Raw genomic sequence first — 15,816 nt, forward strand, 5'->3', positions numbered from 1 at the left:
TACACTGGCTTCCAGTTATTTTCCGGGCTCAATTCAAGGTGTTGGTACTAACCTTTAAATCCCTACACGGTTTCGGACCAGTTTACCTGATGGAGCGCCTCCAGCGCCACCAATTATGCCGCCCGACAAGATCAGCCACTCAGGGCCTTCTCTCAGTCCCACCAACTAAAACAGCTAGGTTGGTGGGGACTAGGGAGAGGGTATTTTCAGTGGCGGCCCCCACTCTCTGGAACTCCCTCCCATACGATCTTCGGCATGCCCCTTCCCTGAATGTATTCCGCAAAACCTTGAAGACCTGGCTCTTCAGACAGGCCTTTGGGACTTCCGGGGAGGGTTAATTTTCAGGACTAACTGCCTATTACTCTGAACTGTTATCATTCCTATTTATAGTTTCCTTGTTATATTGTATTTTATGTGTATTTTATTGTGCTGCATTTACTGCAACTGATTTGTACGTCGCCTAGAGTGGCCATTGGCCAGATAGGCGACACATAAATTAAATTATTATTATTATTATTATTATGCCCGATGCCCTCCTCTGCCTGTGTGCCATTGATTGATGGTACCGCCTGGGCTGCCAGGTGTTTTGCAATTGCCTTTCATCACGCCCATTGCAAACTCCTGCTGTGAAAGGAAGCTTGGAAAAAGAGAGAGAGAAGTTGGGAGCAGGATGAACTGCAGCTCCCTGTGTGCCTGGGTTTGGGCCAGTGCAAGCAGCCTTCTCTAGAGGAAGCTGGGAAAGGAGTAGATGGATGCCATTTATGCAAAAAAAAAAAAAGGACAAGAGGGGGCGGAGATTTGCATGGCATTTGCATGTGTTAATTTGTATTTATAGCCACAAATTTAGAAATAACAACTATAATTTAAATAGAAATAAACATCTCACCATCATATCGTAGAGAAGACTGTGGCTGGCTGATCTCTGTGCCAGCTCAGTCTGCTGTCCGGGTGCTGCTAAGTGTTGATGAGCAAATTCAAGGCCCCTGCTCTCCCTTCTTTATCTTTAAACAGCCCTTCAATTAGAGGGGGGGGTGAGGAACCTTTTTCAACCTGAGGGCCACATTCCCTTCTGGTGAATCTTCCAGGGGCCACATGCCAGTGGTGGGCAGGGCCAGAGGTAAAAGTGAGCAAAGCAACAAATGTAAACGTTACCTTTGTACAGCAGACTAGTTTGTACACACACTCACACACCCTTCTCTGTCCTCCGTCCAGGCAAGCAAGTGGCATTATTAGAGTTCAAGGGTACATCTGAGCCAGGGGGAAAAACGCTCAAGGAGGGTGCAAAGCACGGCCGGTGAGGGGCGTTTCCTGGGAAGAGGGGCATGGAGAGAGTCCTGAGGGCCAGACAGAGCGGCTCAGAAGACCACCATTTGGCCCCAGGCTTGAGGTTCCCTCACCCCTTAAATAGAAGACTGTCATCTGTAAAGTAGGGCACTTTGCCATCCTGACACCACTTATACAGCATGCCCCACAGGCTGTCCCAAGATTTCCCAAGGACAGCGTTGAGCTCGCGTACCTAATTTTGAAAAGTTGCCCGCCATTCATTTATGATTCATTTAAATTGCCTTTCGTCACTCAGTTCAAGGTGGCTTGCAAAAATGATAGTGAAATATACAACACAATGAAAAGAGCAATACTTAAAAGAAAGAAAGAACAATAAAAACCAGCAGTAAAACTGTTTAAAAGCAACTGCAGTCAAAAAGCACAGTAAAACATCATAAACGCCAGAGTTAAACACATACACACACACCATACAGTAAAAATGGGGGGATTACGTATCATGTTGGTAGTCAGCATTTTTTTAAAAAAAGCAGAGGAGCACCCTCTCAAGGCCAGCCTACATGGGAAGGCCTTGACGCTGCAATGGAAGGCCCACAAGGAGACAGCATGATGCAGGTCCCTTTGTAAGGCGTTCCAAAGTCAGGGTACAGAGCTTGGAAAAGTTACTTTTTTAAACTACAACTCCCATCAGCCCCAGGCAGCATGTCCATTGGATTGGACTGATGGGAGTTGTAGTTCAAAAAAGTAACTTTTCCAAGCTCTGGGTGCAGCAACCGAGAAGGTTTAATGCTTATACTGTCCCTGTCCCCTCTCAGGGGATGGGCAGAACTGCCTTTCTAACGGCTGCTGAAAACAAAGGAATGAAGAAGCCTTTGCTCCACTGTTTTTCCATGATCAGATACAGTGGCCAGAAGCAGAGCTTGGAAAAGTTAGTTTTTTGAACTACAACTCCCATCAGCCCAATCTAGTCTCCATGCTGGCTGGGGCTGATGGGAGTTGTAGTTCAAAAAAGTAACTTTTCCAAGCTCTGGCCAGAAGACAATGTATTGCATTTTTATCCCACCTTTCCTCCAAGGAGCTCAAGGTGGTGGACACACTTCTCTGCCTAGCCTTTTTATCCTCACAACAACTCTGTGAGGTAGATGAGGTAGAGAGATGGTGACAGGCCCAAGGTCACCCACTGAGCTTCGTGGCTGGGGGTTTGAACTCTGATCTTCAGGTCTACCTACAGTACTACGCCACACTGGCTGTTGTTGGACTCCATGGCTGTGTATATACCATAAATTTAAAGCACATTTTTTCCTCCAAAGAATCCTGGGAGCTGTAGTTTACCCCTCACAGAGTTACAATTCCAAGTATCCTTAACAAGCAACAGTTCCCAGGATTCTTCAGGAGGAAATAATGTGCTTTAAACACATCCCAACTCCCATCAGCCTCAGCCAGCATGGCCAATGGTCAAGGATAATGGGAGTTGTAGTCCAGCAACGTCTTTATGAGGAGAGGACAGTACTGGAAATTTGTGGTGTTTTTGTAATATTTGTTCATTTAGCGCTCAGACAGGGAACAGACAGGCACGTGGATATAAATTGCTGGGGTGGGTGAGTTAAACAGCACCAGTTTACCCCCTCAAAAGCAACACTGTGCTGCCTTTGTAGCTGCTCCAAGGCTGCTTCTTATCAGCCAGCTACAAAACCCAGACATGCTTTTTCACTTTTGCTAGCTTTATTCCGAGCTGTCAGTTTGTTTCTTTCAGGTCTGTACCAAAGCAGGTGGGAGGGGTTAGCTAGTAGTCACCAGATGTCAGAGATTGCTAAGCAAATGCAGGCACTGCCAGCTGTTTGGGGCTTCTGGGCATATCTGGATATCTGCTGTGGGCACCACCACAAAATGGCTGTTATGGTGTTGACATTTATCCAAAAAGCTGAGTACAACACTGAGCTGGGGTCATTATCTTGAACCCAGTTTTCTGCCCTACAAAATACTCAGAAGGCAAGTAATTTAATTCACCTCTAAGTAAACTCACTCCCCCAATCCTCTCAAGACACACGCATGCATGCACTCCATACCCCATTCACAGGGATGCACCGTATTCATCCAACACAAACCCATATGCCTCCATTCTCCTCCTTCCCATGGCTCCATCTGCCCTTTTTTGCTCTCCCCCATGGCTCTGGCCTCTTGCTGTCCATCCTGTGAGCCCTCTTTTCATCCCCAGACCCCAACCACCCCATTTTCTGCCTCCCATCACACCCTCAATCTATGCACACAAATGCTTAACTAAGCCACCCCTGGCCTTTTCTCTTCTTCCAAGCCAGTCCAAAGGCTGGCTGCCATCTAGTTGCTGGGAGCCACAAGTGGGAAAAATGCTGTTGCACTCAGGCGCTGCTTGTGGGCTTCTGGTTAGCCATTGTGAGGAAAGGATGCTGGACTAGATGGACCTTTGGCCTGGTCCAGCAGGGGCTCTCCTTATGTCCTTGTGCTGCAGAACAAGTAGTGGGAGGTGGTGATCTGTAGGGCTTGGGGGAGAATGGGCAGAAGGAGTTGCAGCTGCCTTACTTCCTACTCCATTGGGAGAGTGAAAGGTAAATGCATGTTCTCCAGCTGTGAATCATGATCGCTCCCATGCGCCCCCTCCTATGTAGAGCTCATACAGCTCCATGGTATACCGTGGAGCTGAGAGTGATGAAGCAAGAGAGGAGGCGGCTTGAGTGCAGATGGAGGCGAACTCCTGACGAATGCAATTATGCCTTGGTGAGTGCCTCTTCTAAGCGGTATATAGTAGCGGTGAGGGCAGCAAAAAAGAGATATTTTGCTGCCACAATTAAGGCATCTCTCTCCCGCCCGGCGGAGCTCTTTAAAATTGTACGAGGGCTTTTACATTCTGGCCCTCGGGATATTATAGATCCATCTGTAGCCCGCTGTAATGAGTTCGCGAGGCACTTCCAGGATAAGATCGCATGCATTCGCCGGGACTTAGACTCCACTATTATGGCAGTGGGATCTAATGAAGCATCCAGAACATGGTCTTGTCCTTATTTATTGGATGAGTTTCAGTCTGTACAGCTTGAGGATGTTGACAAGATCCTTGGACTGGTGCGGGCGACCACATCTGTGCTGGACCCTTGCCCCTCTTGGCTGGTGAAAGCTGGCAGGACCGGAACCGCCGGCTGGGCCAAGGAGATAATAAACGCCTCTCTGAGAGAGGGAGTGGTCCCTGACTGCCTAAAAGAGGCGGTAGTGAGACCGCTCCTGAAAAAATCCTCCTTGGACCCAGATAACATGAACAACTATAGACCTGTGGCGAATGTTCCGTTCTTGGGCAAGGTGCTGGAACGGGTGGTTGCCGGCCAGCTCCAGGGGCTCTTGGATGACACTGATTATCTTGATCCATTTCAATCCGGTTTTAGGCCCGGTTTTGGCACTGAAACGGCCTTGGTCGCCCTGTATGATGACCTTTGTCGGGAGAGGGACAGGGGGAGTGTGACTCTGTTGATTCTCCTTGATCTCTCAGCTGCTTTTGATACCATCGACCATGGTATCCTTCTAGGAAGACTCACGGAGTTGGGAGTAGGGGGTACTGCTTGGCAGTGGCTCCGCTCCTACTTGGTGGGTCGCCACCAGAAGGTAGTGCTTGGGGAACATTGCTCGATACCCTGGACTCTCCATTGTGGAGTCCTGCAGGGATCAGTACTGTCCCCCATGCTTTTTAACATCTACATGAAGCCGCTGGGTGCGGTCATCAGGAGTTTTGGGGTGCGTTGCCATCAGTACGCTGATGACACGCAGCTCTATTTCTCCTTTTCATCCTCTTCAGGTGAGGCCGTTAACGTGCTAAACCGTTGCCTGGCCGCGATAATGGACTGGATGGGAGCTAACAGACTGAAGCTCAATCCAGACAAGACTGAGACGCTGTTGGTGAGTGCCTTCTCTGCCCAGATGGTGGATGTTCATCCTGTTCTTGATGGGGTTACACTCCCCTTGAAGGAACAGGTTCGTAGCTTGGGAGTTCTCTTCGACCCTTCCTTGTCACTTGAGGCCCAGGTGGCCTCGGTGGCACGGAATGCTTTTTACCATCTTCGTTTGGTAGCCCAGCTACGTCCCTATCTGGACAGTGATGACCTCACCTCAGTTGTTCATGCTCTGGTAACTTCTAGACTAGACTACTGCAATGCGCTCTACGTTGGGCTGCCCTTGAAGACAGTTCGGAAACTACAGTTAGTCCAGAATGCAGCGGCCAGATTGTTGACGCGGACCAGAAGGTCCGCTCATATAACACCTGTTCTGGCCCATCTGCACTGCTTCCTATTTGTTTCCGGGCTAGATTCAAAGTGCTGGTTCTGACCTATAAAGCCCTACACGGCATGGGACCGCAATACCTGGTGGAACGCCTCTCCCAATATGAACCTACCCGTACACTGCGCTCAACATCTAAGGCCCTCCTCCGAGTGCCATCCCATCGAGAAGCTCGGAGGGCAGTGACCAGAACTAGGGCCTTTTCTGTGGTGTCCCCCGAACTGTGGAACAGCCTTCCTGATGAGGTGCACTTGGCGCCGACGCTACTATCTTTTCGGCGTCAGGTGAAAACCTTTTTATACTCCCAGGCATTTTAAAGTGTGTTTTAATAGCATTTTCATCATTATTTTGTATTCTGGATGTTGTTTGGTTCTTTTATTGTTTGTTGTTTTGTTTCTTGATTCATTGTATTTATTGTATTCATATATTGTGCTTGTTTTTATCTTTCTGTACACCGCCCAGAGAGCCTTCGGGCTTAGGGCGGTATATAAATTAAATAAAATAAATAAAAATAAATAAATACTCTAGAGAGAAGGGTTGACTCAGATCCCTCCTCTGTATTTGGACTTTCCATAAGCTGAGTAAAGTTCACAAAGGACTGTTTTACACTATGTGGCAAATACGTTTGTGGCATGTCTGCCACACATCAAGCAGTGAACACCGCCCAGCTTGGAAAGGGAAACACATGTCTGAAAATGTCTGAAAACACATGTCTGAAAACACATGTCAGAATTGCATCATAATTATTGTGTCTAATCCAAGAGACGCCCATGCTGGACATGTGTCTGCCACGGGAAAGATGTAATGCCCGTTAGCGGGAAACCCTATATGGCACTTTGTGCGTCAGAAAAACCATCATGTTCTCTTGATATTCTTAGCTGAGACGTCCCAGAGAAGGGAAAACAGACATCCCACACTGTTTCCCTGCACAATTGTGATGCATTTTCAGTGGTGGCGGTTGGGTAGCCTCAGCCCTGATAGTATATCAGCCACAACACTAATTTCCTGGTAATTTCCTGTGCTGCCAGCGGGGTCCCCTGCACCAGGTATTGTGAGAGCCCGATAAATATGCATAAGATGGCACTTTAATAACTGCAAAAAGATGACAGCAGATTATCTCCCTGGCCCCAACTTGTGTGCTTTATTATTTGTTCACGTGGTTTCTTAACCATCCATCTGCAATGCACCCCTGTTTCTTCCCTGAGTCAGTAGAGAGGGCTGTAATCCTAAGTCTCCCTAAACCTGTTAGATCAGGCCTGTACAACTTATGATCCACTGACATGAGCAGTGTCCCGGCCTGTCAGGTAGAGATGGGGGAGAAATTCAATTCAGTTCACATTTAAAGCTGAATCTATCAAATTTTGCACAATATGAGAACTGAAAACCACAGCCACACTTCGAAATTCACACATATCCAAATTCAGAGCTTGGAAAAGTTACTTTTTTGAACTACAATTCCCATCAGCCCAATCCAGTGGCCATGCTGGCTGGGACTGATGGGAGTTGTAGTTCAAAAAAGTAACTTTTCCAAGCTCTGTCCAAATTATGTTCTCTAACCAAAGAAAGTCTACAAAAATGCATACATTAGGAGAAAGTGTGCGTAAAAATGAGTATCAGTGAAAATAGCATACAAAAGAAGAAATGGCTTGCAAAAATGTGTATGTTAGGCAAAACTGCTTATAAAAATGTGTTAGGATAAATTTGCACTAACATGCTGAACAGATTCGTGAGGATTGAGCTCAGATTGCTGCAGAAATGTGGAGAACTGAATTTAAGATTGGGAAAATGAGAAATTGAAACAACCAAAATTGACAGATCCTTCCATCCCTGCTGTCAGGTGCTTCCTAACCTCCCCCTCCCCCCTTTTTGTTTCAGACAGGTAGAAGATCTATCAGGCCATCAGTGGGCTGCCATACAAGTAATAAATTCTGCAAGCCGAGCTAAACTAATTTTCCCTCTCGTGCTAAAATCTGGCAGTCCCAGCGTGTGTCCCCCCCCCAATACCTTCCAACTATGCCTGTTCTTGATCGTTGGCCATGCTGACTGGGGCAAATGAGAAATGTAGGCCAAAGCATCTGGAAGGAACTATGTTGGCTACCCCTGACCTAGTAAGTTCCTGGCAGAGGCAAAATGCCAACCAGATTTGTTGCTTATAGCACAATCCTATACATGACTGCTCAAAACTAAGCCCCATTGAGTTCAGTGGGACATGCCTACAGGTAAGCACGTATAGGATTTTAGCCTTGGTTTCTCAGCCCTTACACAACACGAGCTTTCTTAACAAAAAAGACACCTGTTTTCCTTGTCGCTAACAAAAAAATTCAGAATAAAATAAAATTTCTTTGCCTAAGAAATCCAAATTCTATGGCATGAGAAGCCAAATTTTCCATGGCCTGTTTAAAATATGTAAACTAAGCATATTCCTTATTTTGCACAATGTATTATGCTCCTCCTAGTCAGGAGGGGCAGGGAAATATGTGGGGCACTGAGGCTTTGACTTATGATCACTGAAAATCCTGCTGAGCCAGATATTTTACCGGACGTTACCCACATGCTCTCAGGTTTCATCTTGACAGCCATAGAAACTTAGCTAGAAACCTACGTTTAAAAAACACACGCAACAACCACATTCTGTGTTTGTTTTAATATTTTTGACAGCACTTGTGTTTTTACAACAGAAATTCAACAGGAGAAGCTCCCCCATTACTGCATCTGATTAATTTCTGCCTGTTTTGGCAGTAAAAAGTGTAGAGGACCTGCCAGAAAAAGGGTGGCATCTCTTGGAGCAACAGCCCCTCCTTGCTGTGATAGAGCCAGTCTAACCTTACCATGGAAGTTACATGCGTGAGCTGTGAGTGGGAAGTCTTTGGCTCATTGATTTTCCCCTCAGCCATGATGAACTCACTGAGTGGTGGGGACTTCATAATATTTTCCTACCTTGTAGGATTGTGGTAAACTGTTCCCTGTGTATGAGAAACTCTTTGATCCCTTGAGAAAGCAACCAAGACATTCTAAGTATCGTTATTGTAATATCTTCATTTCTGTCATTTTTCTTGGGGTAAAATCCAGAGATCAGGAGCCATGAACTTTCGGCTCTGCGTGCAGGTACGCTGTAAGGCGAGCTCTCAGAACTGCAACTTAGAGCATCTTCCTAGCAGTAAGGTTTTCTGAGGCTCTGGGCTGGCTCTGCCCACCCAGGCTGGTCATTGGGTCCTTCTAGATAGGAAGGCTTGTAAAAGGTTTCCTGATGGGGCTGCACCATGCATCAAGTCTGGGGTCACCATGCAGATTCCTGCCTTCATCTCTTACACCCTCATAACACTGAATGAAGAAGGTGGCTTTACCCTGCTGAATGACAAGTGCTAGACTAGCGGTGGGGCATGCTGAGGTCCTCCAGGTGTTCCTGGACTCCAGCCCCCATCAGTCCTGACCACTGGCCATGCTGGCTGGGGGCTGATGGGAGTTGGAGTCCAACAACGTCTGGAGGGCCATAGGTTCCCCACCTCTAGTCTAAGCTCAGCACCGTCACCTTGGATCTCACCCCTTTCCCATGGAAACTCATGTCAGAAAGGCCAATTCTACTTTCCGGGACTGGGAACAAATAGGACCCCATAAACTCTGATCCTTGTCCCCAGGAGGGCAGTTCACATTCTCCATACTGGTACACAGGAAGCTGCCCTATATTGAGCCAATCCTTTAGCCCAGACACCTAGTCCAGTATTGCCTGCACTGACTGGCAGGGACTTTTCTGGGTTTGAGACGGGAGTCTCCCCCAACCCTACCTGAGATACTGGGGATTGAACCTGGGACCTTCTGCATGAAAGACACATGCTCTACCACCGAAATATAGTCCTTCCCTAAAGGGCTGCAGCCATTTCTCTCATCTTAAGAACATAAAAACATAAGAACATAAGAAGAGCCTGCTGGATCAGGCCAGTGGCCCATCTAGTCCAGCATCCTGTTCTCACAGTGGCCAACCAGGTGCCTGGGGGAAGCCCGCAAGCAGGACCCGAGTGCAAGAACACTCTCCCCTCCTGAGGCTTCCGGCAACTGGTTTTCAGAAGCATGCTGCCTCTGACTAGGGTGACACAGCACAGCCATCACAGCTAGTAGCCATTGATAGCCCTGTCCTCCATGAATTGGTCTAATCTTCTTTTAAAGCCGTCCAAGCTGGTGGCCATTACTGCATCTTGTGGGAGCAAATTCCATAGTTTAACTATGCGCTGAGTAAAGAAGTACTTCCTTTTGTCTGTCCTGAATCTTCCAACATTCAGCTTCTTTGAATGTCCACGAGTTCTAGTATTATGTGAGAGGGAGAAGAACTTTTCTCTATCCACTTTCTCAATGCCATGCATAATTTTATACACTTCTATCATGTCTCCTCTGACCCGCCTTTTCTCTAAACTAAAAAGCCCCAAATGCTGCAACCTTTCCTCGTAAGGGAGTCGCTCCATCCCCTTGATCATTCTGGTTGCCCTCTTCTGAACCTTTTCCAACTCTATAATATCCTTTCTGAGATGAGGCGACCAGAACTGTACACAGTATTCCAAATGCGGCCGCACCATAGATTTATACAACGGCATTATGATATCGGCTGTTTTATTTTCAATACCTTTCCTAATTATCGCTAGCATGGAATTTGCCTTTTTCACAGCTGCCGCACACTGGGTCGACATTTTCATCGTGCTGTCCACTACAACCCCGAGGTCTCTCTCCTGGTTGGTCACCGCCAGTTCAGACCCCATGAGCGTATATGTGAAATTCAGATGTTTTGCTCCAATATGCATAATTTTACACTTGTTTATATTGAATTGCATTTGCCATTTTTCCGCCCATTCACTCAGTTTGGAGAGATCTTTTTGGAGCTCTTCACAATCCCTTTTTGTTTTAACAACCCTGAACAATTTAGTGTCGTCAGCAAACCTGGCCACTTCACTGCTCACTCCTAATTCTAGGTCATTAATGAACAAGTTGAAAAGTACAGGTCCCAATACCGATCCTTGAGGGACTCCACTTTCTACAGCCCTCCATTGGGAGAACTGTCCGTTTATTCCTACTCTCTGCTTTCTGCTTCTTAACCAATTCCTTATCCACAAGAGGACCTCTCCTCTTATTCCATGACTGCTAAGCTTCCTCAGAAGTCTTTGGTGAGGTACCTTGTCAAACGCTTTTTGAAAGTCTAGGTACACTATGTCCACTGGATCACCTCTATCTATATGCTTGTTGACACTCTCAAAGAATTCTAATAGGTTACTGAGACAGGACTTTCCCTTGCAGAAGCCATGCTGGCTCTGCTTCAGCAAGGCTTGTTCTTCTATGTGCTTAGTTAATCTAGCTTTAATCATACTTTCTACCAGTTTTCCAGGGACAGAAGTTAAGCTAACTGGCCTGTAATTTCTGGGATCCCCTCTGGATCCCTTTTTGAATATTGGCGTTACATTTGCCACTTTCCAGTCCTCAGGCACGGAGGAGGACCCGAGGGACAAGTTACATATTTTAGTTAGCAGATCAGCAATTTCCCATTTCAGTTCTTTGAGAACTCTCGGGTGGATGCCATCCGGGCCCGGTGATTTGTCAGTTTTTATATTGTCCATTAAGCCTAGAACTTCCTCTCTCGTTACCACTATTTGTCTCAGTTCCTCAGAATCCCTTCCTGCAAATGTTAGTTCAGGTTCAGGGATCTGCCCTATATCTTCCACTGTGAAGACAGATGCAAAGAATTCATTTAGCTTCTCTGCAATCTCCTTATCGTTCTTTAGTACAGCTTTGACTCCCTTATCATCCAAGGGTCCAATCGCCTCCCTACATGGTCTCCTGCTTTGAATGTATTTATAGAATTTTTTGTTGTTGGTTTTTATGTTCTTAGCAATGTGCTCCTCAAATTCTTTTTTAGCATCCCTTATTGTCTTCTTGCATTTCTTTTGCCAGAGTTTGTGTTCTTTTTTATTTTCTTCATTCGGACAAGACTTCCATTTTCTGAAGGAAGACTTTTTGCCTCTAAGAGCTTCCTTGACTTTGCTCGTTAACCATGCTGGCATCTTTTTGGCCCTGGCGGTACCTTTTCTGATCTGCGGTATGCACTCCAGTTGAGCTTCTAATATAGTGTTTTTAAACAACTTCCAAGCATTTTCGAGTGATGTGACCCTCTGGACTTTGTTTTTCAGCTTTCTTTTTACCGATCCCCTCATTTTTGTGAAGTTTCCACTTTTGAAGTCAAATGTGACCGTGTTGGATTTTCTTGGCAATTGGCCAGTTACATGTATGTTTAATTTAATAGCACTGTGGTCACTGTATCTGCTAGTTTCCCCTTCGTCTGGACTTGGGCATTCTCTGTTACCGATTTATCTCCCTGCGCTACATTTCCATATTCCACCTCCTTTCAACATAGTTAAGCTACTCCTCCCTGTTCTTCAATTAGCTATTAACCTAGCCTGGATCTCCCCCCCTTTATCTCCCACACTGTCTCTCTCTTTAGACACTTGCCTTTGAAGATGCATTGAAATATAGATAAGGCCCAATGCAGCAGAGAGAGAGAGAGAGGAGGGAGAAGGTAAAAAAGTAGAGGAGAGGGAGGAGGGCATGGCAGCCTAGCTGAGATTGACTTGTACTTGGCTTGACCACTTACTGCTGTTTTCCCCAGGTTCCATTGTTCCTTATATCGCCCAGCTTAATAGCCTAGCCTTAAGCCATGGGCTAGACTGGGTCCAGTCCTGAATGCCAATGGCCTTGCCCTTGCAGAAAAAATGGGGAAAGCGATATCAAAGTAACTACATTGCTGTGCCGTGCTAAAGGGCAAATCTTCCAACCCAGTTGTCACACACTCCAACACAGTTGGCTACTCCAATCCTGTTTCCCCACCCATCTGAAGCCACATTTTGTGACTTACAGTTGTGGGGCGTGAGCCCTGAAACCATTTGTTAGTCCTGAGAATCAGCCTAGGAAGATGAACATTATCTACATAGCAAAGTCCGCCTCTGTGTCACACTCTAGGGCCATGCACAGGTGGAGCAGCTCTGTTCTCAGAGGCTCCTGTTAAATTCTCTGGCAGGTGTGGGGAACATTGTTCACCCTCCCACTGTTGTTGGACTCCAACTCCCATCAGCTCCAGCTAGCATGGCCAGTGGTCAGGGATGATAGGATTTGGAGTGCAACATCTGGAGGGCCCACAGCCCCCTCCCACCCCTGTTCTATGAGACAAAGTAAAATGGATGCCATTCACAGGGCTGTGGGAAGAGGCAGTGTTGTACTAGCACCACCAAGAAAGAGGTAACTAGAGGCAGGAGGGGTGAGTTCAGCTCCCCCGCTGCAGTGCTGTCCCTGTGCAAACCCCTTCATTATGTGAGACATTCATATAATGAGCTGACCCTCATTTCCATGGCAACAGGTAAACAACTGTACTTGGGGACGGATGCTGATTTGATGGGAGTAGAGCCAGCCCAAGACATTTTGCTGCCTGTGGCAAAGGCAACGTCCCCCATGCCACTTAACAGTCTGATGTTTAGATCCTACTTCAGTGCTGGTGATGGGACAGCATCCTCCACCATACCTGAGGGCAGCAGACTAGTGTAGGGGGCACAGAGCAGGCCATGTGGGACACACAGCTCTGTCCTTCAACACCTCCCCATTGCTCCCTGCTCTCAGTATCTGGCGCCTGAGGTGGCTGCTTGTTCTGTCTAATGGTAGGGCCAGCACTCGGAAATGTGCGCACACACACCATCACGAGGTGTGCCTGGCGCCAACACTGTTATCTTTTCGGCACCAGGTCAAGACTTTCCTCTTCTCCCAGGCATTTTAGCATGTGTTTTATATTGTTTTAAATTTTTAAATTGTGTTTTAAATTGTTTTTTAAAAGATGTATTTTAAATTGTATTTGTTTTTAGTTACTGTAACCACACAGAGAGCTTTGGCTATGGGGCGGTATGCAAGTATAATAAATAAATAAATGGCTCAACCTCCACTGTGAAAGATACTGTGAGGTGGCAAGGTGCCCCTGAGTGCAGAGCACACAGACCTGTGTTGCATCTCCTGTGGAGAGCCAATGTGCGCAGTGTTAGATTAGGACCTAAGAGACTAGGGTTCAAATCCCCACTCAGCCAGGAAGCTTGCTAGTTGATCTTGGAGCACTCACAGTCTCTCAGCTTGAACGACATAGCGTTGTTGTCAGGATATAATGAGGAGCGGGGAGAACCATGTATGCCTCTTTGAGCTCCTTGGAGGAAAGGTGGGATATAAATGTAAATATCTGCTCTATTGGGGTCCTCTCCCCATCTTAGCTCATTACAATAAAGGACATTTTTGCAAGTGAAGTAATACTAAAGAAAACTGTACTTTTGACCACGGGCGGAGCTTATTGATACTGGGCATCAATAATTTGTTCTTACACATTGAGGATTACACTTCAGCCCCATCCTGTACCTTAGAAAGAAAGACAAGAAAGAAAGAAATTGATTGCTGCAAGTTCTGTGTTCTTCAGAATGAATCATGAAAATTCAATCCATATGCATACATTTGCCTATCTTTGAATGATTCATTGTCCTTCCATCATTCAGGTTTTCAAGTCTGCAGTGTTATTTTATGGTTTTAGCCAGGAAGGAAAAAGGGAGCAGGGAAGGCATAAGGATCTTTTTGTTGTGGCTTTGCAGCCGGAAATGAAAGCCGAGATCCCCAAGAAGCCAAATTCCAAGCATGATAGCAAATGTTGCATTTGTGTTTTTTAATGAATTGACAGCCACAAGCAGAATATGCACAGCCTTGTCTCTTGAGAAGCAGAAGGGATAAGCCTACCCTCAAAAGCAACTGTGGGCCATGCAGCAATGAATGCTACAGCCCCTAGCCATCACTGCCAAGGAAATAGAAGAGCCTGCATGGTTACTTGTCTATTTATTTAAAGTATTTATTTAAGAGATTTTTCTACCACTTTTCAGCTGATGCTCCCAAGACAGCATACAACAATTGCATAAAACACATTTAAAACCAATATCAAAATAGCAAGAAAACTAAATCAGTAGAAAACACCTATGACCAACCCAGACAGTAGAAAGATGCTGGTAATGGGGCAAAGACCCCCAACAAAACAGAACAGACACCTCTAGAGTCCTAATGAGAGAAGGAATACTGTTGTGATCTCATTTGTGCAGGGATGAGAAACCTGTGGCCCTCCAGATGTTGTTGGACTCTAACTCCCATCATCCCTTACCATTGGTCATTCTGGCTGCCATTGATGGGATTTGGAAAGTATACTTCTGTTAATGCAGCCTAATATAGCATTTGCCTTTTTTGTAGCCATATCACACTGTTGGCTCATATTCAGCTTGTGATCAATGACAATTCCAAGATCCTTCTCACAGGTCGTATGGCTGAGCCAAGTATCCCCCATCTTATAACTGTGCATTTATCCCTGTTGATTTTCATTCTGTTGTTTTCAGCCCAATGCTCCAGCCTATCAAGGTCCCTTTGAATTTTGTTTCTGTCTTCCACGGTATTAGCTATGCCCCACAATTTTGTATCATCTGCAAATTTGATAAGCATGTTCTGTACCTCCTCATCCAAGTCGTTAATAAAAATGTTGAAGAGCACTGGGCCCAGGACCAAGCCCTGTGGTACCCCACTCATTACTTCCACCCAGTTTGAGAAAGAACCATTGATAAGCGCTCTTTGAGTACGATTCTAGAGCCAGCTGTGGATCCACCTGATAGTTGTTCCATCCAGCCCACATTTAGCTAGCTTGCTAATCAGAATATCATGGGGCACTTTGTCAAAAGCTTTGCTGAAGTCGAGATATATTATGTCCACAGCATTCCCACAGTCTACAAGGGAGGTTACCCAATAAAAAAATGAGATAAGATTAGTTTGGCAGGATTTGTTCTTCATAAATCCGTGTTGGCTCCTAGTAATCACTGCATTGTTTTCAAGGTGCTTACAGACTAACTGCTTTATAATCTGCTCCAGTTTTTCCAGGGATTTTTTTTTATCATTAATTTTTATTCAAATTTTCAAAAACATAACAAAACAAAACAAAAATAATTAAACAATAAAATAAAATGTTGACTTCCGATTTGTCGCAGATCAGTTATAGGTCTACAATATATAACAATCCTGTCTCTTAAATTATATTACAAAATCACTTTCCTCCAGTAGTTATCTTAGTTAATCATCAAATCTCATAAACATTACTTTATTCTTTCCACAAAAAGTCAAAGAGAGGTTTCACTTCCTTGAGAAATATATCTATCAATTTTTCTC

The 15,816-nt window shown here is 45.6% G+C and overlaps 1 protein-coding gene across 1 annotated transcript in view; it reads left to right on the forward strand.

Annotated features, from left to right (window-relative positions):
* NXPH4 (neurexophilin 4) overlaps positions 1 to 15,816 on the forward strand; it is a 117,835-nt gene that overhangs the window by 55,930 nt on the left and 46,089 nt on the right. The window lies entirely within an intron of this gene.

The sequence above is a fragment of the Rhineura floridana genome, chromosome 3 (genome assembly GCF_030035675.1).
Source record: "Rhineura floridana isolate rRhiFlo1 chromosome 3, rRhiFlo1.hap2, whole genome shotgun sequence".
Classification (NCBI taxonomy): Eukaryota; Metazoa; Chordata; class Lepidosauria; order Squamata; family Rhineuridae; genus Rhineura; species Rhineura floridana.